Here is a 23,728-nt window from a genome sequence, read left to right as displayed (position 1 = left end):
GTGCTAAAAATAAGTTTTAAACCCAGGAATTCTGGCTCCACAACCTGCATGTTTAATCAGTGCCCTCTCTTGCTTCCTGATGTTTTAAACAAAACTCCATTCCCCACTTCCCCTCCCTTTGTCTCCCAAGCAACTGACAGAAGGCTGTGAAACTTGGCTTCTATTCCCTTTCTCAGATAGTCACATTTTCTTTTTCCTCTTGATTTATTTACTTATCACTTTCCCCTCATTCCCTTTCTGGTTACAAACAGCATTTATTTTCCCCTACACTTAGCCCAATATTAAAGCATCTCCCAACACACCCAGCTGTCTACAACTTTCCCAGCAACGCCAATTAGGCAATGGACATTATCAGGCCATCAAGTCATGTTCAAATTTGTCAATATAGCAAAACTACATTTTGCAAAATGGTACATTCAGACAAATTGTTGATAAGTACTACTTCATGAAGTGCTTGACCACTTCTGGTCAGGTAATTACCAATCAGGGAAATTGTGAAGAAAAACAAATGTGCCAATTCTGATGACTACATTAGTGACATGAAATTAAAACCAAAAATACTTCAGTCCTAGAAGCACTGAGGAGACTGGTTTCAATATGGAAAAAATCAAACCTCCTTCACTAATAATTAAAGAATCCTGTGTGGAATCTGAGACCTAAAGGCAAAATCATTTTATTTGAATTTTCAGTATAATAACGTTTTCAGTATAATAATGTTTGAAATAGTGACTAACCAAACTCAGATGTGAGAAAAGACAGCTTCAGAAATACCAGACAAAAGAAAATGAAAGACTGTCAGCATTCTCAAGGGAAGACACCAACATTAATAGTCTCATTTTGGTCTATATAGTAACATAAAGCTTCTATATGTATACATTTTCCTTACAGCCATGATAACGTACCCAGAAGCTTGCTTTCTCTACGGCACTGATTAGGATTATTGTTTTTGAGTCTGCATTTTCACCTCTCCTTTCAAACCAGCTCCAAATCATTGTTTTTGCTCATTTCTTATGTTTCATCATATGTAATTAGTATAGGTACTCACAGGAGTGTGGGGCAGCTGGACTCACTATAAAGTTGGAGAAATAAATTTTGCAGCCAGCCTGACACTGATTTAAAATGCATTTCAGACTGATGAAAGCTGGTGGATTCACAGTCCCCGAGACTGAAGTTCTCTGGTTCTCCACTGAACAAAGAACGCCCGGGGAACTGCAGTGCCCCATAAACTTGCTTCAGCTGTGAGGTGACATTCACCATAAAGAGGCATGTTGGGTAGGTACAGCTGAAAGAACTGGATTATCAGAAAGCCACTCATCACTTAGGTCTGAAAAGAGTAGTTGGATTGCTTCTGTTGTTACATGAGTCAAATTAGAGCATCTGCGTTGTCATTCATTCAACGATGACTTTAGGATTGTTTATCATGTTTTCCCCCCTCAAAATACCTAGAGTTATAGGTAGGAGATTGCCTGGAAGTTTAAATTTGTCTTTATTCAGAACTTTTCAGTAACCTGCTGTGTAAAAGTAGGCAAATTCCCATGTCTATGATTTAGTTACTAAGTCTATTAAATGGAGGTCAAACTAGGTGGTCTATAAGACATCCTCCAGCTCTAAAACACAGATATACGGCCACAGTGTATCACGAGAGGAAAATGTGCCCCATGACCCCATGGAGATACCTTGACAAACTATCACATTGTGTTCTGTCATATTTTTTGGATTGTAAAACAGACAGTTAGCGTTAGGAATAAAGACAATCTCATGTGACTTTCACAATACTTTGCAGAGGTGTATCACAAAAAGTTTTGGTTTTCTGGTCCCATTTTTACATGGTGGATGGGCATTCTAGCCATTTCCTGTCTCATTCGTATATAATTTCAATTTAGAAAAAAGAGAGAACAAGAAGACAACTAGACCTTGCCCCTTTGGCAAGATAGATAAATGTTTTAAGACTGAGCTATAAGGAATCAACTCAGAAAAGACAGCTGTTGGAATATGCTCTAACAAATCTGGTTCTCCATCATTCAGAAATATTCTCATGCTATGGGTCATGCTATTTGCCTCCAAACAGATTTTTCCAGTTACATAGACCTTATATTGAAATAAAACTGGAGGAAAAAATATAGCTCAGTAGAGTTGTCTTATTACCCAACAGATTTAAACCAGATCTAATGGAATGGCAGGAGAATGACAAGCAGGGCAAGAAAAAGCACAGCAAGAGACATAAAAAGCGTGCGCTCCTTTGGATCCGGACCGCAATCAGGGCTTAGGGTTTGGGAGCATTTGGACTCTTTGTGTGAGTCATGTCATCTTGATTTTCTTCTCTCCCCGCCTCTTAATCCCTTCTGCTCTAATTCACCTAATTCACACACACACTCACACACGAAATACTCCAACACACAAACATTTAATTCAATCCGCCTGTTGTTTCCTTACATCCTTATGTTGTTGAAACCAGTCATCACATTGCAGCATGCTATGTGATCCAAGACAACATACTCAGGTTGCAGGGAACTTCCAGTTACCTCCCTGTGTCACTCAAAAGATCATACTAGGCTTCTTTTAAGTGTGGTAAAAACTATATACAAGGAAAATTTTATCAGAAAGCCATCTACAATCCCCTTAATTTAATCCATCATTAAAGCAAAATCTGTTTTTTAGAGACACTAAACACATGGAGGAAATAATGCATTTATCTACTAGAGAGGTCAGGCTTAACTGCTTGTCTTTTTTTTTTTTAATTTTTTTTTTAATGTTTATTTTTGACAGAGAGAGAGAGAGAGACAGAACATGAGCAGGGGAGAGGCAGAGAGAGAGAGGGAGACACAGAATCAGAGGCAGGCTCCAGGCTCTGAGCTGTCAGCACAGAGCCCGACGCGGGGCTCGAACTCACAGACTGCGAGATGATGACCTGAGCTGAAGTTGGACGCTCAACCGACTGAGCCACCCAGGCGCCCCTAACTGCTTGTCTTCTAATAAAAGTCTATTAGATGAGGAAAGAAAGGAGGGGAGGGAAATAATGGGCAAAGAGAAGTGATCTTTATGGTGACCTCCACTCTATGATTATGTGCTTTTGAGTCAACTCTCTGAGCCAAGAAGGACCAGAACCAAGTAGGATAGACCTCTTGTCTACTGAACAGGAAGCGTGTACAGCAATCATACTTCTCTGTTTCCTTCAGCATCTGTTGCAGTGTGCTGTGCACATGATAGGTTACTGCACATCTTCAAATCAAGAAGATACTCTAAATTAGGTCTCCTTCACATCTAGACAGGCAACTGCAGGGCTGAGAAGCAGCACTGAGTAGTGGAAAGAATCATCAACATTCCATTACGGACAAGAAAGCCTCCAACTAGTCCTGTCTCAGTTTCTTCAACTGTGAAATGATAATAATAATACCTTCCTTGCCTGCTTCACAGGTTTGCCATGAGCATGAAATAAAGTAAATAACAGCATCTTTATTTATTGAACACTTAGATAATAAACATGCAAAAGATTTCACAAGCATTATCTCAATTAGCCGTTAAAACAAACCGATGAAATGAGCAATATTGATTCAGTTTTGCAGTTGAGAATAGTTAGGCCCAAAGGAATTAAAATCCTACAGATTATAAATGGAAGCAGAGAGATTTCATACCAAGGATTTTATTTTATTTTTTTTAAGCATTTATTCATTTTTAAGAGACAGAGAGAGACAGAGCCCAAGCTGGGAAAGAGCAGAGCAAGAGGGAGACACAAAATCTGAAGCAGACTCCAGGCTCTGAGCTGTCAGCACAGAGCCCAATGTGAGGGTCCAACTCATGAACCACGAAACCATGACCTGAGCCAAAGTCGTATGCTAAACTGACTGAGCCACCCAGGTGCCCCTGATCCCAAGGATTTTAAGTGACATCTTATGTAGGTGATGTGAATGAGACTCTATCTATTCACTGAATACCAACAAGGAGACTGTTCTGTTCCTCTAGCCTCTTTGTTTTCATATGATAATGACATTTAGTGATGATAACTGTACTTCTGCTGATAAAAAATTTCCACAGTCAAGTGCTAAATTAACAGGACACCAAATCACCAAAGTTTAAGTAAAAAACTCGATGAAAATTCAGAGAAAGGAAGTTTCTCCTTTCATAGGTAAAGCTCTTTCCCGCCCCCCCCCCCCCCACTTTCACCTTCTATTAAAAGGCTAAGGGAAGGGTCTTGCTACTTTTCTTTCTTCTTCGCCCTTGAATGCTGCTAATAATTACCTTCTGTCCACGATACTGTCCTCTCATGTACCTAAAGATGGAACTTTTTTTAAATTAAAACCTTCAGTGGAAAAGGTGATATTAGGCCGTCTAAGGTCCCATCTGCCTTTCAAAATCCGGTTAAGGGCATTTAATTTCTCTTATTCAGGAAAAGATGCAAATAACCCCTTTGACCAAACTGCTATCTAATTAGACCAAGAGCACTAAAAAGTCACTTGCTCTCCACTTACTCAATCCAGCTCTAAAACAGACAAAGGTCTGTCTGTTTGGGATGGTTTTTCCCTTAGGTAGATAATTGAAATGCTTCTAGTCTGGCGGCTTAAGCACTAAAGTGTCAGTGATGAGTGTCATAAGATAAATATAGGGATAGCTTCTTACAAATATATATATATACATATATATTTTTTTGCAATCTGGTGTTGCATATGGATGCCGGGAATAAGTAATATAAACTGGTCTCTTCTAATTTACATTTAAACAGGGGCTTAAGAAGGATCAGGGAGCACCACTCTGCCTTGAAAAGCTACAGCCTAAAAAGAGTGACAGGGATTGTCATCTGTATTATAATCATTACCAAGTTCCAAAAAAAAAGACCCTTGTTAGGAATGGATCTATCTCCCCAGGGGATATCCAAGACTGTGGTGCTTGGATAAAATACAAATCAAGGACTAATGTCAAAAATCCAAGTTACATTTTTAAAAAAAGATGTTACATTTAAATAGCAATAAGCTTAGGGTAATTATAGAGAATTTATGTATCTTTTAACATAATTAGTGACACAAAACAGTGAAGTTTACATTTAAAGTCCATCTATTGTAAATATGCCTCTGAATTTACATGTATCATTAGAATAAAAATAAAAGTAGAATGGTGAGATTAATAAACATAATCTAAACATGGATTTGATTTTTGTCCGTTACAAAAGAAAGCAAGAATTTCTTCTTGTATTAAATAGATTCTAGTTAACTGTAGGGCATCTGCTAAAACTAATATTAATATTATCTTAGTTAACTTTTCCTATATAACAAGTGCTGGGTAAATAAACCCTGTATGAAATCTGGAATGTAATTTATAATGAATTTGTGCTAATGATATTTAATGTGCCTAGTTAAAATGGAAGCTTTATTGAGAATAAATGTTGCTCATTTACTTCAAAGGGAGTTACCAAACATGTGTAATTTGGTGGTAATTGAAGAAATAAAACAATGTTAGCTAATATAAGTATGATTTACAAATTTCCTTATGAAAATGCAGCACATATGTTACATATCTTTCTTAATTCTTTACTAGTAAAAAATTTAAGACTCTATGGGCACACCAAAAATTCACACAGATTACTATTTGAGAATACATATTTGTGGCAGGCAGAATAATGCCTCCACTCAAAATTTGTACACTTGAGTCCCTAGAACCTGTGAACACGGAACACTGCAAAAGGGGCTTTACAGATGTAATTAAGGTTATGGACCTTAAAACAAGAAGATTCTCCTAATCCTGGATCATCCAGGTGTGCCCAACGTAGTCATATGAGCCTTTAAAAGCAGAAAACTTTCTCCAGATGAAGTCAAAGAGATGTAGAAGAATAAGCCAAAGACATGAAGCCACAGAGGAGGTAATTGGGAAGTCCAAAAGGGCCCCAATCACCTTTGCTGGCTTTCAAGATGAAGGTTGTTTGGGCGGCTTCCTGAAACTGTGAAGGGCTGTCGGCCAAAAGCCAGCAATACAGTGGTGATCTCAGTCCTACAACTGCTTGGAACTGAATTCTACCAAGAACCCAGATGAGCCTGGAAAGAGCAGATTCTCCCCCTGGGGCAGCCTATATAGAAGGCAATTGAACTGCCACCATAGTTTTAGCCCAATGACACCATGCTGGCTTTCTAACCTACAAAACTGTGAGACAAGAAATGTGTGTTGTTTTAAGCCACCAAGTATGTGATAATTTGTTAAGGCATCAATAAGCAACTGATACCACGTTGCATTTACATCTACAACATAAATACTTATTAGTAAGTGGATGTTAAAATGATCAGAATTCACTTTCACAGAACCTCATGGTATCAATATGAACTCGAATTTTGGAATCCTAAAATTTTATAAATAAATACATTTATATTTAGTTTTATAAACAAATTTTAAGAAATGTTAAGAAATATTTGAATCAGCTCATGTGAAAAATGCTCTAATTTTAATTAATTTTAGGCTTACTCTGAACCAAAAATATGATTTGGCTTTATGACTGTAATACAATCTTCTAGAAAATAAAATATGAAGATCAGATAATAATAATAACCACTATTTATTAAAAGCATAATATCTAATATATATTATCTCAATAACTTTTAATACCTACAGTTAGGTATTAATACTCCATTTTACGGAGGAGACATAGGTTGAGGGGTGTTTATTAACTTGATTAAATAAAAAATGAAAATCTTTCCTAGTGTGTTCTTTGTCTTATAACATGCAAAGAACTTCTTGTCCTACTGGAGTCTATAAGCATTCGCTCAATACCTAGTAGGTTCTCAAAATTAAAAACAAACAAACAAACAAAAATATATATATATGGCTAATGCCATCAGAGCCATGATAGTTAAGTAGCATGGCTTTTATCCATCTGACAATTTCTTTTTGGATAAAACTAAAATGTTCTGTCTTTTAATATACTTACCATAAATCTGTTCTGTTTTCATCTTCAACTTTACTTCTATCTGTTTTCTTAGCCTTACCTAAAACTGTGGAATTATTACAAAAAAAATTTTATTTTAGAAATTTGCATTGATCATTGATTTCTGTTGGCATACTCTAATTCTTTTTTTTTTTAATTTATTTATTTAAATTCAAGTTAGTTAACATACAGTGTCGTTTTGGTTTCAGGAGTAGACTCTAACCCTTAAAGAAGAAAGTATTTTTATACCAGATATCTCTGTTGTTTTATTCAAAATAAAATATGGCGCCCACATACCCATAAGTTCAATTTCCAGAAACTTCAATCAATTATTCAGTTTCAACTTGCTGCATCATTCAGCTGTGCCCCCACAGCAAGCTCATCCCTATTTCTCAAGCTTCCATAGACAGAGAGGAAATTCTTCTCTCCCAGAAGAAAACAAAGAGCATGGAGTGAACACTATTCTCCCTCTCCCCATCAGCACACATCCCCCACGGAAGAGAGAAGTTTTCTCTGCATGGTGAGATCAGAGGGTCCAATATCTATGGTGTGCCTATCAAAAATGTTCACTTTTTCTAATTCTGTCTTTGTATTTGGAAATCAGCACTGAATAATGGATTTCAATGTATATGGGAGTTTTGATAAAATAATAAAACATAAAGATCATTCAACAGCTATTTAAAGTTTGTGTTTTTGGTGAGTAACCACCTGATTTTTTTCAGAGGGAAGCATAGGAAAATAATCGCACCATTATTTTCAGTCTCCCTATTTTGCTTGTGTAAAAAAAATAATAATAATAATAATACAAATAAATAAAGCAACAAATTTCCAAACTCTGTAATGGAAATTCCCAAAGATCCTCAGATTGTTTACAAACACATCCCCTCCTCTGTGCTCAGTCTGCAATTTGTTCCTATCTTGACAATAAGACTTAATGCCTTGCATTGTATTTTTGTTCTTAGGTGTATTTCCTGTCCCTCTAGCTTCTGATCTCAGAAGTTCCTTGCTACTCCTGATACCTTTTCTTCTCCTTTACATTCATTTTCAATTTTTGTCCAAGTTATAGATCTTATTTCCCAAACACTCTAAAATCTGTCCCCACAACTGCCACCAGCTGCATCAAAGCCTCATCACCTAACCCTGCAGCATAGGAATTGCTTCCTCACATCTAATCCTACGTGTCAAATATATTTTCTACTCTACAGACTTGGAGAGCTTTTCAAAATGGAGACCAGATAATTTCTCATGCTCTTCGCTACTTCTCAGCCTCTTCTTGAGTTTTTACCCTCTAAGATTTACCCTTTATAGGTTGAATTCTTAGCGCATGCTGAACACATTGTGTCAAGTGCTTTACATATATCATTTCCCTTAGTCCCCTCACAGACCACTCTGAGGTTACTATGTAACTTGTGTGATTCCCTTAAACATTTGATAGAATTGATACAGAACGTGGTTAAATAATTTGCTCAAAGAGCAACAGGTAGTTACTAGTAGCTCTTTGTTCAAAACCAAGCAGTATGGGTCCATAGTCTACACTGTGAATCACCACTTCATAACTGAGCTTTCATTTAGTTTTTTAAATGCTTCCTGCTCCTCTTCATTTTCTTTGCACATCTTTTTTCCCCCTACCTGAGCCACCCTCCTCTCCATCTCTGCCTAGATAGCCACTTCTAGGATTCACTGTATTGGCTTAAGTGTGACTTATTCACAGAAGATTTTCCTAACTCTCTAGTCTATCCTGTCCCTGGACCCTATTTCTTCCTTCACAGCGCTTAGTGTCTAATCAGTCACTCATGGTTATATTTACTCCTTCAGTGCCTTGTCTTCAACACTGGACATTTCATTAGCTCATATACTCCAAGAAGCAGGAGACTTGACTGGTTCTGCTCACTTTTGTGAGCCCTTAGTGCTTATCACTATCCAGCAAGCAGGTGCTCAACAAACAATAAAAAACGAAGTAGTGTTTCTTCCTACTTTGAACTGTATTCTAATTAACAACCTGATCCCATCACATGGTACTGTGCAAACTGTGCAAACTGCTGGTACTTTTTGAGCATCACATCTTTTAGCTCTGCCCTCAGAGACAGATTCCATAAAGCTCTTTCTCCTGCTTTACTTTGAAAATGTCTAGGTTGGGACCTTGTTTGGCATGACTTGAATCAGGTCCTATTCATACTCTGATTGATTCTGATCAAAGAAGCCATATCATGATGCACATCTGACTATCTGGACCATTCTGAGAAGGGGGAACATTACCCTTTGTTAAGAAGACACTCTATATCATATCCACCACAACATCTAAGTAGACATACATGACTAGGTCTCAGAAACTAGTCCAAATGAACTGAATTAAAATAATGATAATATAATAACCAAGTACTATAAGCAAATCATGGCTAGATGTTTTGCTTATGGTATTCAATTCATATTGATGATAATCTTGCGAGGTAAGGATCCTTATATGTATCATTATCCCATTTCGCAAATCAGAAATTAAGGCTTAGGGAGCTTAAGTCATTCACTCAGAATCACATAGCTAGAAAATGCAGAATGAACTCAAAATTGTCTAACTTTAAAGTTGGTTTTGTGTTCTGATCTGCTAAAAATCCTGCCTTGTTAATAGCAAAGCTATTTGAGTATAGAAAGTGAGCCAAAATTTACTAGACGATTAGCTGTTATCAGTACACAGACACAAAGGACAGAATCTGCCCAGTAATTAATCCCCGAGTGTGTACAAAGGTGGCATGTGAGGAGGAAGAAAAAGATGTCTACAAAATACAGTGGGGGTTATCTCTGTCTAATAATAGTGAAGGGGTAAATGTAAATAAGATTATGTGAAGCTGTATTAACCATACTTATGCACACACAAACACACAAGCAGGGGTGGCTGGCTGGCTCAGTGGGTGGAGCATGCAACTTTTGATCTTGGGAGTTGTGAGTTCGAGGCCCATGCTGGGTGTAGAGATTACTTAAAAATAAAATCTCAAAAAAAAAAAACAACTATATGCAAGCAAACACATAACAAGTAAGCAAGAAATTTCAGTTTATTCCAATACTGTGTTTGTTATGCACGACCCATCCTGGAGGTTGAATAAAGTCCTTCTCTCAAGATGGCACAAAAAGATAAATGCATATATTGATCAGAAAACCATAATTAGGTGCACACATTTTAATTTTCAAATTTGAAAAATTTATTTAATTCCCCAAAGCATTGTATTCTAAATCTAGTGTAGATAAATTTTTATAGGAGAAAATACAAATTGAATTTCATATGCTGACACTCTTTATTTTAGGGATTCAGGAATAAAAGATAAAAGAAACCAATTCTCTGTAAATCCTGATACATTATCAAAATGGTATATTAAATTTTTCATGTTAAATTATTTAACTATTTAGCGTATTATAAAATTTAAAATGACACTTCTGTTTTAAATGATTACAAGGCATTGAATTTGAATACAATTTAATAAAAGTATGCAAAATGCATTACCATATGAAGTCAATCTGATCAATTTCATAATACTACATATTATGATGTAGAATATCATTAAAAACGTATTAACATAGTTCCCTTAAAAGCATTTTTTTCTCTGCTGTTGGGCATATGTCCAAATGCTTTAATTTATTCCCTAAACATTATCTTGACACTATTGATTTCTGTAATTGTTTTTTGGATTATTTAACTATGAAACATTTCAAGATATTAGTTTTAAGAAGTATGTGGTACACAACTAGTAAGACTATGTTTAGAGATCTTAGAATGTCCCTACAATTAAACCAAAGAAGTAATTTATTCTAAATCAGATGTTTTTAAAAAAATGAGATGAAAATAAGTTTAAAAATCTGAGAAATTTAAAGAAAATGGTATATTTAGGAATCAGGTTTTAAACATCTATAGTGGAACATTCAAAAGAGATAGTTAATTTAAAATAAAATAATAACAAAGTCAGAGGCTTTTAACATAACAGATTTGGTTGACATTTTTATTTGTACTTTCAAACAATCAATTACCGCATGTATATAAAGTTCCTTCTCTGTAATAAAATATTTCTATATGCATTGAAAGCTAGAAGAATATTCAGTTATGTTTCAGTTATATTCAGTTCAGTTCAAATGACATCTGACTCCAACAAAAAATTTCTAAATAAATGAAAGTAGTTTTCTTTTAAAAAAACATAGTCAAGCAGCACAAGTACAGAGTAGTTGTCAGATCAACGGGCCCAATCAATGGCATGGTGCCCTCAGTCCAACATTTGGGCATAGCTCATTAGTGGGTAGTATACAAACCTCTATGTTTGCATCTTCCACAGTGAAGTTCTCTGTGCCTCCCCATTCCTCATGTCTTCTTCCTTAATAACTCAGCCCCCCACAAACATTCTACAACTAACAAACATCACAATGAGGCTCATTCTAAACCCTACATCTAACCAATGGCATTCAATTAATTCACGTTTACATGTGGTGGTGATGTGAATTGATATCACCAACCCTAAAATTTTCCTTTGCTTTTGAGAACTTACGTATTTAAATTATGGCCGAATACCAGTCCATATACATAACCTATAAGCACTTTTTAGTTAACATCTTAAAAACTGAAGTCACACTATCTCTACTCCCTACTCTATGCCTGTTTCACCTGCATCCCCTGATTCAATGCACCAATATATAACCATTGCTCAAGGCAAGACTCGGGAGCTATTCTAGGTGCTTTCCTTTCCTCACTCCACATTTCTCATCCCCTGCATTAATTAATCACCACATACTGACTGGCTTCATTTTAGATTTATGACCACTAAACTTTAGTGTGCTCTTAGCAATCCTACAGCACCTAGCCAGTCAGTTCACTCTCTCTCCTAAATGACTATTTCACTATTTCTCCTTCTCCTCAAACTACTAATACCCATCTCTGCTCTTCATTTTCAGCTGGTAACTGCATATTATGTCACTAAGAAATAGAAGCAATTGAAAAGACTTTTTTTTTTAAATATAATTTATTGTCAAGATGGCTAACATACAGTGTATACACCGTGCTCTTGGTTTTGGGGGTAGATTCCCGTGATTCATTGCTTACAACATCCAGAGCTCATCTCAACAAGTGCCCTCCTCAATGCCCATCACCCATTTTTCCCTCTCCCCCGACCCCCTTCAACCCTCAGTTTGTTCTCTGTATTCAAGAGTCTCTTATGGTTTGCCTCCCTCTGTTTGAAACTATTTTTTCCCCTTCCCTTCCTCCATGGTCTTCTGTTAAGTTTCTCAAGTTTCACTATGAGTAAAAACATATGATATCTCTCTTTGTCTGACTGACTTATTTCACTTAGTATAATACCCTCCAGTTCCAACCACGTTCTACATCTGCCTCCACATCTGCCCTCTGCATCAAACTCACCTTCATTGTGTCTTCTGAAGCCAGTCACTCTGTACCCATCCAGCCTCCATTCCTTTTTTAAGAGGAGGCTCAGTCACCTACATCATCCATTTTCTCTCTCCTTCTCTCTCAGATTATTCCCATAAACATACGCTCTACTATTAAGAAATAATTGAGGCTTCTCCCTGCATACCTCTCCAGTTACTGCTGTTTCTCCATCCCCTTTAAAACAATCCTTCCTCAAAGGATAGTCTAATCACTGTCTCTAATTTCTGTTTTTTGGATTCTCTTCCTCTATGCCTATTTTTGTATTTATTTTTTATCAAAGTTTTACATGATAAGTAAAATTTGTTAAGAAAACAATGCTAGCCTATATGCTCTTCCTGAGTCAAAAGAAATTTTAAATCATTTAGGTGAGTTGTTTGGTATGTTATGAGTATAATTCACGGGTGACATTCATATGCTGAAGCCTGAACTCCTAGTACCTCAGGACGAGTTTGCATTTACAGGCAAGGTCTTTCAAAAGCTAATTAGGTTGAAATGAGGTAATGACAATCTTTTTATGAATTACTCCTTGACCAATAACATTTATAAAACACCATTTATTGTAAAATGCTCCTAATTTTTAGATATGCTAAAATTTACAGGTTTGAATTAATAAATTTTAAAATGTTATCATTTGGTTATATATATATACACACACACACACGCACATATATATATACACATATATATGTATATATGTATGTATATATTATATATATAATGTATATATAATGTATGTATGTATTATATATATATATATACACACACACACACACGCACATATATATACACATATATATGTATGTATGTATGTATGTATGTATTATATATATATAATGTATATATAATGTATGTATGTATTATATATATATATACACACACACACGCACATATATATACACATATATATGTATGTATGTATGTACGTATTATATATATAATGTATATATAATGTATGTATGTATTTTATATATATATATATACATATAACGTTTACTTATTAGATCCATATAGATGTTAATCACTGCATAGGTGAATTTACTGTGAAGTTAGTAAAGGACACTTCACTGGGATGAGTACTCTCAAGTCTGGGGGAGGAGACCCAGAAATGGGTTTGCATGATGATGTGTTTTGTTGTTGTTGTTTTGTTTTGTTTTGTTTTTGTAACAATTGCAAAAGTAAGGTATTTTAATGAAACCAGTTAAGTTCACAGGGCTTTTCCACTCTGAGTTTACATGTATCATCTATTACATTACTCCTCGAGATCGGTTAGACATAATCATATCTGTAGGAGAAACTGACATGAAGATAATTTGAGTTTGGGTTTCGAGGAATATCTTTATGTAGTTTGCTGCCACTTCCATGTGCTAGCCACCCTGTTAAGTTGTTATTGGTGCTGCTTACTGCCTTAATTCACCAGGCATCATGACCTGAAATGCAGGGTAAAGTCCTATTGCTGTAGAAAGAGGCTTTAGGGCACCAACCACTGAGAATATATGGTGGAGAGAGTTTGAAATGTATGGAGCCTGAAATTAGTAAATCACACATGGAGGATTCAGTTCTCATTAAAGCCTACTCAAAATACTATTCTTCTTTTTTTTTTTTTTTTTTTTTTTTTTTTTTTGAGAGAGAGAGAGAGAGAGAACATGAGCGGAGGAAGAGCAGAGAGAGGGAGAGAGAGACAATGCCAAGCAGCCTCCACGCTATCAGCGCAGAGCCCAATGCGGGTCTCAATCTCATGAACCTTGAGATCATGATCTGAGCCTAAATCAAGAATCGACCACTTAACTAACTGAGCCACCCAGGCAGCCCAATACTATTCTTCTTTTAGAAATGTACCCTATAGGGGCACCTGGGTGGCTCAGTCAGTTAAGCGGCCGACTTCGGCTCAGGTCATGATCTCACAGTCTGTGAGTTCGAGCCCTGCGTCGGGGTCTGGGCTGACAGCTCAGGGCCTGGAACCTGCTTCAGATTCTGTGTCTCCCTCTCTCTCTGACCCTCCCCCGTTCATGCTCTGTCTCAAAAATAAATAAATGTTTAAAAAAAATTTTAGAAACATACCCTATAATGCGGTACAATCCTGGTGTTCACAAATATAACACATAATTTATAATATGCTACTACAGTAAGGACATCATTGACAAACTGTTTAGGAATTGTTGAATAAATGTACTGAAGACCAGTCTCTGCCTCAGAAAATATGAAATGTCCTGAGATATTACTGTTAATATGTGAAGAAAGATTGATACAAATTTTTTCCCAAATTTGACAAAAATCTTAAACTTAATGTCATCGTTAATAAGTTGCTTAAATAAAAGATTTTATCAATTATCAATAATAAAGCATATTTTTTAATGAATAAGATTTTTTGATGTTTATTAATTTATTTTGAAAGATAAAGAGAGAGCACAAGTGGGGCAGGGACAGAGAGAGAGAGAGAGAGAATCTGAAGCAGAGTCCAGGTTCTAAGCTGTCAGCACAGAGCCCAACGTGGGGCTTGAACTCACGAACTAAGATCACAACCTGAGGCAAAGTCCGATGCTTGACTGACTGAGCCACCCAGGTGCCCCATAAAGCACCAATTTTTGAGGAGAGACTGAAAAATCTTTCTTTCCTCTCTCTACAGAAAATGATATTACAATATTATGTTCACAAGAAGAAAATACCCTAATACATAGCCAAAAAGGTAGGAAAAATGTATTACAGAGGTTTGTGTCAGGCAGTTAGTTAATATAAGTAATGTTTTATTTCTCTGGATTTTGTGATGTCTGCAGTATTTTGTGTGTTTTTAATTCTGTGATTTTCTGTAGACTATTTTATCACAACTAATTTTTGCAACTTTGTTATTTTTTTGAAAGGCGATACTCATAATTGTATTCACTTCAGCCCCTAGGAAACCTGGAATTTTCCCCAGATACGATTGCTTCTCCTTTCCTGAAAACTGGCCTCCTTTCTGTCTTTGGAGGACATCATGCTCCTTGTTCAGGCCTTTGCCCTTGCTGTTCCCCTGTCAGCATGTTCTTTCTAGACATAGCAACAGGACTGCCTCTGCACTTCCTTCTGGGCAATACTCAAAGGTTACATATTAGAGAGACTTCACTCACCATCCTCTATAAAGAGCACCTCCACCCATATGTAGAGTAGTTAGATAAAATACAGGAAACCTGGTTACACTTAAATTTCAGATGAACAGTGAGTAATTTTTTAACATAAATATGTCTCCCCAAATGCATGGAGTATACTTATAGTAAAAAATATATACATTGTTCATCTGAAATCTAAATGCAACCAGGTGTCCTATATATATGTATTTTATGGTTAAATCTGGTAACTATCCCCGTACTTTCTCTTCCCTTACCCCACTTCCTAGCACTTATCATCATGTAATACACTACACATTTACCTTTTTCTTATTGCCTATCATTCCCACCAGAATGTAAGCTCCACGATGGCAGGGATGTTTGCCTGTGTGGTTTCCTCCTGTATCCAAGTACCCAGACTGATGTCTGGCACATAGGTACTCCATGAATATTAATTAAAAAAAACTAATGCATAAGCGATCTAAACTTTACAAACTTACCTCCCAAGCACTTCTCAAATTGACTTTTTTCTACCCTAATAACTCCTGCTCTAATCAAGGACCCAGACTGTCACTATTGGGTTCCAACTGGTCTCACTGCTTCCAGCTCTGCTGTTATGAAATCCATTAACTATAGACAGCCATACTGACTGACCTAAAACACAAATCTAACCAAACAATTCCCCTGCATAGACCCCTCAACAGAATCCTATCAACTCAAGGGAAAAATCCAAGCACTTTGGCATGGTGCTTATGGTATTCTTCATGGTACTCCCACCCATTTCTTAATGTCATCTGCCACAGCCCTCCCATAGTTTCCTCCATAACCTACCCTCCACATCTCCACACAAATATTGATGCACTAAATTCTGCTGATAGTACATTCTAACCTCTTTTTCATCTAATTCTTTCATATCCTTAAGGACTCATTTTAATCACCATTCTTCTCTAGGAATCCTTCCCTTAGATGTATAGGCTGGACTAAATGTGTGTGTGTGTGTGTGTGTGTGTGTGTGTGTGTGTGTGTGTTTCCATAGCTCTCTGTGTGTAATTATGTCATGGTATAGTTTGTGTTGTATTAAAACCACCTATATGTTTCTCCAACTAGAATTTAAATACTCAAATACAAGGACAGTGTGGCATTTATCTTTGATTCACGGCACCCAGCATAATGCACTGCACAAACAGCCTTTCACTGGTGTTTGTTGAACTAAATAAATTCAACTAAGTTACCCAAATTAAATAGATACTCAAGTATATCACATGCAGACTGCTAAATTGAGGTTATTGAAAGATCTCTAATGCCCAGGAGCCCTAATAAAAAAAGATATCAGTAGATTTATCAAAATAAAGGGAAACAATCTGTGAATAGGCTATATTTAGAGATGGCAAAAGCTTCCATATCAATGAGATAATGAAGTCCAGAATGTGATTATAACCACAGGGACTAAACAGAAAAGAGTAGACTCTTGGAAGGGACTGAAACACAAGGGTAGTGTCAGGTGGACAAGGGATGGTAGAATTGCTGAGATCCACAGTAGGAGATGGTATAGAAAGCAAAGGTATTAATTAGGCTGGTGCTAAAATTATCAACCTCAGTGCAGTGGCTCTCTGAAAGCAGTAGACATTAGTATTTAGGATTTGGAAGGTCCAGAAATGTTGGGCCTCAAGTGAAGAGAAGCAGAGTGACAGGAGTTGGCTCGTGGTATATTATCTGTCAACTAGAGACAAGGGACAGGCTCACCCTCCCCACCTAGACCAAAAAGGATACGAACAGACCAGGCTTTTGTGGGATAAATTCAGTAAGGGAATAAAAGAATCACCTCACAAGAATACATTTTTATTTTTAAAAAGAAGTCTTAGGTTGGTCTACATGGTACATTTTCTACCCAAATTTCACAATATTTCTATAATCTCCCATAGAACAAAATCCCTTTTACGGTCTTCAAAAATAATCAGGATGAAGTCAGGAAGGCAAAAAGAAGAAAAATGAATGAGAAGAGAGAAAGAGAAATCCACAAAGAAGTCCTAGTAGAAAAAAGGATTTACTGTCTTCGGTGCCTGAACAACCTCTCATCTACAAGGTGGACCATGGTCTCTGTCTTTTATGGGAGAGCTGAGTGACAAAAACAGAGGATTCCCTAATGAGAGAAAGACTCTGTAGTCCTCCACTCAGTAATTCATAAACCTTCTCTGCCTCAGAATCTGTAGGAAAGCTTTAAAAATTGAATGGAGTGCCCCCCCCCCCCCCGCCAGCTGTCATTCCTATTGAATCTGATTTTTGCATGCAGATCTCATGACTTTGTATTTGGAAATCTCTCAGACTACCATATTACTAGATGTGGCTGGGCTACTTGAAGGTTTTGATGACATGCTCATCCCAAATCCTAAACCATCTTCACCTGATGTCTTCCTTTGCCAATGCCCCAGGAAACTGTAGTTGCCTGAAGAGCTTTTTCACTTCACAGCTCCACAAAAACTTGTTTTTTAAAAAAAATAAGAAATATGACACAAATTTTCTTTCTCTTTCTAGTTCTCTCTTTTCTTCTATTAGGACTCCATCAGTTAACAAGAATCAATAAAATAAATCCACACAGTATTCCACCAGCCAGGAACTTCGTTTAAAAAAGAAAAGAAAACAAAACAAAACAAAACAAAAAACAAACAAACAAAAGTCTCATTGTACCTCTTACTCTGCTTCTCTACACAACTTTTTTCTTCCTATTAGACTGGCCCAAAAGTGTATAACCTACTTCCATAAAGAACAAAGCTCCTGAATTAGAATAACTTCATGGAAAAATATAATCCAAAAGAAATATATCAAATAAAAAATGTTGAATAGGAAAAGTAAAATATAGCATCCCTGAGGAGTCTGAGAATAAGGTCTGTGCACTACAAGATGGAATCTCCCACCAGATTGCTGTTCAACTTAATTATGGCTTAAGATGTGCACATGTGAAATTAATATTTGGGATCCAGGTGATTTAAAAAACGGCAACTGGCCACCATTTGAATTCACAGTCTTATAATCCATCTTTTCCCATGAAACAACTAGTACAATATGATATCGGTGCTCAGATTTCAGGAGAGAGAAAGCAGTGGTCCTACTTTAAAAAAATAATAATGAATATGTAACTTGAATACAAAAGGGGAGATTATGTTAATACCAAGGGGAAACTACAAAGCTTCCATCATTTTAGTCCCAAAGCAAGTAGAAATCCCCATTTAATTCTTTAGATCTATTTGGAATATCATTACACACAGACCAATGTCACAGTCTTATACCATGCTTGGAGCCTTGTGCTGTATCCATGTCAGTCATAGCTTTGCATGGTCAAAAGTAGACACACGAAATTCAGGCTGAGACCTAGACTGGTCTGATTGAAACTGCACTGATAATACCCCATTTCTACCTGTCACTCCTCCCCATGGTTGCTAACAAACACTGTCCAGGGACATATGCCCCAGGGAAATAAGCAAAGTGACTGTCGTCTCCAAACCTCCACTTGCATCCAAAGAAGTTCTGACTCCTGCTTTCTAAGTCTCAGTGTCTCCTTTCCACAAATGTCTAATACAGTCCCCACCTCTCCAGTGTCCAACAAATCTCTGCTAGGGAGCCAACACAGCCTCTTGGAACTTTCTGGCTCCTCTGTATCAGATACTTTTGGGGGGATCATTTGATCATCCTCTCCATTCTGCCTTGTCACTATCACAGGGAAGAAACTCAGCATAGTAGAAGGACTTCAAGTTTGGGGTTGAGTCAGTCTAGACTCTATTACTCTCTCATGGCCATGTAACCTTAGGTAAGTTACTTAACTATGCTGGATGGTTTTTGTTTGTTTGTTTACCTAAGTAACTATAGGTGCATTTTATTTATTTTTTAAAAATTTTTTTCAATGTTTTATTTATTCCTTGAGAGAGAGAGAGAGAGAGAGAGAGAGCATGAGCAGGGGAGGGGCAGAGAGAGGGAGACACAGATAGGTTCCAAATAAGTTCCAGGCTCTCAGTTATCAGCACAGAGCCTAATGTGGGGCTCCAACTCACAAACCGTGAGATCATGACCTGAGCCGAAGTTGGACGCTTAATCATCCAGGCACCACTAGGTGCACTGTATTTACAGGATTGTAAGAATCAAATGAGGAAAAAAAATACGTAAAATATCCAGAACTGGGACTACCACAGAAGACGTATCTGGTAAGTCTTCATTCCTGCCACTGACAAGAACCAAGAACAAAATCAATGCCATTGAGGTTTTGTTGTGCTGATGGATCCAGTCACGTAGTTGACCGAGTACTGAATCAAGCTGCCTCTGCTACTGTTGCAAGATACAGCTGCTTCACCCTCTGAGCTTCCTTGTAGATGTAGAACCTTTGCTCACGGCTGTGTTCCTGCCATATTGGCCTTCCCTAAGTGGAACATTCTGAGTTCTTGCTTTCCCCAAATGTTTGCTGATATGTTTCTCTTGGCTCTTCTTATGACTATCTTGTCCTTAGGTCTCATTTGAAATGTTATCCCCTTAGAGTAGCTTTTTCTGACTATCCTTATCTGAAGGAAGTCCTTGATATTTTTTATTCCAGCATCTCTCTGTTTTTTTTTTTTTCTGAACACACACCACAATATGTAATGATCTTATTTATTTGGTATTATAATATAGTCTACCTGAAGATCTTTGTATCCTTTGTGTACATCCAGAGAAGTAGCTGGTGCACAGTAGATACAAAATAAATATTTTTTTCAAGAATTTTTAACGCTTATTTATATTTAAGAGAGAGATAGAGAGAGAGATAGAGTGTGAGCAGGGAGGGGCAGAGAGAGAGGGAGACACAGAATCCGAAGCAGGTTCCAGGCTCTGAGCTGTCAGCACAGAGCCTGACATGGGGCTCGAACCCATAAACTGTGAGATCATGACCTGAGTCAAAGTCGGATGCTTAACTGACTGAGCCACCCAGGTGCCCCCAAAATAAATAATTTATATTTGTTTTTTTAAATATATTTGTTGAATACTTGTTGAGTGAATGAACAAATATGTGAACAAATTATTACCATTTTGTTATTATCTATGTTTTTAAGAAGCTCTTTTGGCTGCACTCCCATTTAGATGATGTACTGATAGGCATTGATTCTTTTCTTAGCTTTGAAAAAAATATTGTGAAAAAATAAATGAAATGTTAACACTGGGATGGTCTCTTAATGAGTTGTCAATATATATTAATAATTTGTGGGAATATTTTCATTAGAGAACAGTAGCCTCAATACTGTAAGAGCACACAGTCCCTTTGCCTCAGCTACCTCGACTGTAAAATAAGGAAACCAATCAAATGTGCATTGTGTAAATTATGAAGATTAAATGGGTTTATACCTACAAAGTACTTGAAATGGCATCTGGAACACAGCGCTAAAAATGGCATTTCCAGACTTCATACTTTAGTCTAGAGCAAAGATAATTTCAGGCCAACTAATTAATAAGTTCAGGCTCAATAAGGCCACAGATATGGGAAAAGGCAGAATCTATGCAGCATTGATCAACAGAGCCCTGCTGTCACACCCAAGGTTAAAGAAAATCTGTACTTTCTATTTAGTAAGAATTAGTGTAATTTAATACTTATATTACCTGACAAAATGAAAATTTTGTTCCACTCAAATCCCTGCAGAGATTATATCCTCAAAAAGTTCTGGAGGAAACTATTTTCACTAGCAACATGTGACATCAAAAAGTGTTTTAAATCCATGCTGACCACACTGATGAGAGATAACAACATATTTAAGGATATTCTGGTCAAATGGACACCAAATCTTCTTGGATAAAATCCATGCCAGTTGGATTTATGGTAATACATAAGTCAGCAAGTCCCTGGATTTGTCTGTTATACTTTCTGCTATGTATTATCACGACCCTTGAATAAAGATTCATTTCAGTATGACAAACAGTAAGATTTTCTTTATGTGAATCCACTACAAATTCAGAGTTTTGAACTGACAATAAACTCAACATGTCTGTTTATAAAGATAAAAAGTTAAAAAAAATGTTAGCGGAAAACTAAAAATAGCAAATGGTCCCATATTTATATCTCAGTAGTCAGAATACAAATAAACATCCTTGGTGAAAACACATCAGTGCTTCCAATTAAGGCAATATAATTGCATGCTTTGAAGTGGAACAATGGAAAAATCTGACAATCCATTGTATTAATATGAGACACAGACTTTAGAGACATATAAAAAATAACATTTAATCTTCGTAAGGCATCTGCTTCTATATACATTTTGCATAACATTTATGCATTGTGTGTAAACACACACATTAGATAGATAAATAGATAGCTGGATAGATAAACATATGTTAAAGAGCTAGATGAAATCTGGTGCAACCTTCTAATTCACTTTAGTAAGCCATTTTGCTGTTACTGCTGCAAGTTCTATTGTCTTCTAGAGTTTCATTATTTTCAAGAGGTGATAGAAAAGCTTTATACATTTATACTCAGTCAATTAATTTACTTACCTGGCAGAGATCTCAAATGACCAATGTCTGAGTAGAGAAAAAAGTCTCAAATAAACTAGAAAGTGCTGTAAAAGCTGAGAGCAATGCTTTTTCCCTTATGTCTGTCTCTAAGTGTTTTGTTTGATTTATAAAGTGTAGTGCAATATATAACCACTGAAGGAAAAAAAAAACAACAACAGACCAACTAACAATCTTATGTAAACAACCCTTTGGAGTATACAACTGTTTTCCCAACTCTTTATAAGATTGCATAAAACTATTATTTAGTAATGTTTTCAAGTATCACTATTCCCTTTCTTTGCTCTCTAAAACAACCTAAACAAAACGAAACATTATTTGCAAATTTCTTTGTTCAAAGATTCTTGGTCTCTGGTCTACTGACTCTACCTATACCGTATTCTATTGTACAAAATTAAGCAAAATTACCACTTAAATTTCCATACCAAGACAGACCTGAACACTTCAATAAAGAAAACTAGGAGGGGATGCATTTAAGGTAACTACTTAAGTGAATGAATAATTAATATTCCAATACCGATGGTTGCAATTTATAGACCTTTATAAAACTCCATTGAAAGGTTGTATGCTAATAGTTTCATAACATAAAAAGAAGATTCATTAGAACATTTTGGTCTAGATCTGGAAATAAAGTGGAGAGGGGAAGGCACCCAATTATAGAAGAGAGCAAAGAATTAATCACAGTTGCCTTGCACTGACCACAAATAGATCAGTTACAATTAGTTACAATTATAACCAGTTACAATTTAATCCAACTCTTCACCCTCCTCCACAGTCACAACAAATTCTCTTCTTCCCCTTTTCTGAGTTTTTTTTTAACACTGAAAAAAATCTTGGGGTGACTGGATGTTAAGAGTCTGTTAAGAGACTGACTCTTGATTTCAGCTCAGGTCATGATCTCACGCTTATGAAATCAAGCCCCTCCTCGGGCTCTTTGCTGGGTGTGGAGCCTGCTTGAGATTCTCTCTCCCTCTCCCTCTGCCCCTCTTCTGCACGCGCTCTTTCTCTCTCTCTCCCTCTCAAAAAAAAAAAAAAATCTCTAACTTTGTAGTATCTAGAATTAATTATCCACAATATCTGAACCATCTTCCATTAGAATTGAAAGCCCTATAATGTAAACATGCTATAATAGTCCAACCTGGAATAGTTTTCTGTAAGGTAAAATGCTATGAGATGAAATTGATTCATTCATAATTTACAATCCCTTCGTTGTGAAGTAGTCAATGTTGTGGATATAGATTCTTTTAGCAAAATGCACAACATTGAATCCAGAAATTAACTTAATCCAAAAATTCCTAAGTATTTCACAAATGTACCTTTGAAACTCCTTCTGGTACTCAAGATCTAAATTTCAATATGAAAGCCCTGAGAATGAAATCGAAATATCCACCAGTGAAACTGGTACACAAAAGGCATGCTCTCATGCATGGCCATGCTACAGTTCCTGCCTTGCCAAGAACATTGTGGTAACTGGATACCCTGGGTCTCATCGTCCCTTCTGTCAATCCATAACAACACAGGATAAATCCATCAACAGAATTTTGAGCACGGGTTTTAATTTTTTAAGAGAGAGAGAGAGCACATACATGTGAGTGGGGGAGGGACAGAGAGAGTGGGCAACAGAGGACCTGAAGCAGGCTCCACGCCAACAGCAGAGAACCCGAGGTAGGGCTCAAACCCACGAAACACAAGATCAGGACCCGAGCCGAAGTCAGACACTCAACCCAGTAAGCCACCCAGGTGTCCCAAGCACAGGTTTTAAATATTGAGTAGACAATGTAACTGATCAGTAATAAGTAGCAATCATCCAAGAAACTGAAT

The 23,728-nt window shown here is 36.7% G+C and overlaps 2 long non-coding RNA genes across 2 annotated transcripts in view; both read right to left on the bottom strand.

The window, feature by feature from the left end:
• Window positions 1–12,412, bottom strand: part of LOC128313908 (uncharacterized) — a 28,737-nt gene extending 16,325 nt beyond the window's left edge. Inside the window, exons 1-2 of the long non-coding RNA XR_008295004.1 lie at window positions 11,189–12,412; window positions 6,905–6,968 (exon numbers count right to left, since the gene is read on the bottom strand). This is a non-coding gene — a long non-coding RNA (uncharacterized LOC128313908). The remainder of the gene's footprint in view (window positions 1–6,904; window positions 6,969–11,188) is intronic.
• LOC128313907 (uncharacterized) overlaps window positions 1–23,728 on the bottom strand; it is a 224,010-nt gene that overhangs the window by 138,956 nt on the left and 61,326 nt on the right. The window lies entirely within an intron of this gene.

The sequence above is a fragment of the Acinonyx jubatus genome, chromosome C1 (genome assembly GCF_027475565.1).
Source record: "Acinonyx jubatus isolate Ajub_Pintada_27869175 chromosome C1, VMU_Ajub_asm_v1.0, whole genome shotgun sequence".
In the NCBI taxonomy this organism is placed as follows: Eukaryota; Metazoa; Chordata; class Mammalia; order Carnivora; family Felidae; genus Acinonyx; species Acinonyx jubatus.
Note: the sequence above shows the minus strand (reverse complement) of the source record. Positions and strands in the feature narration are given on the sequence as shown.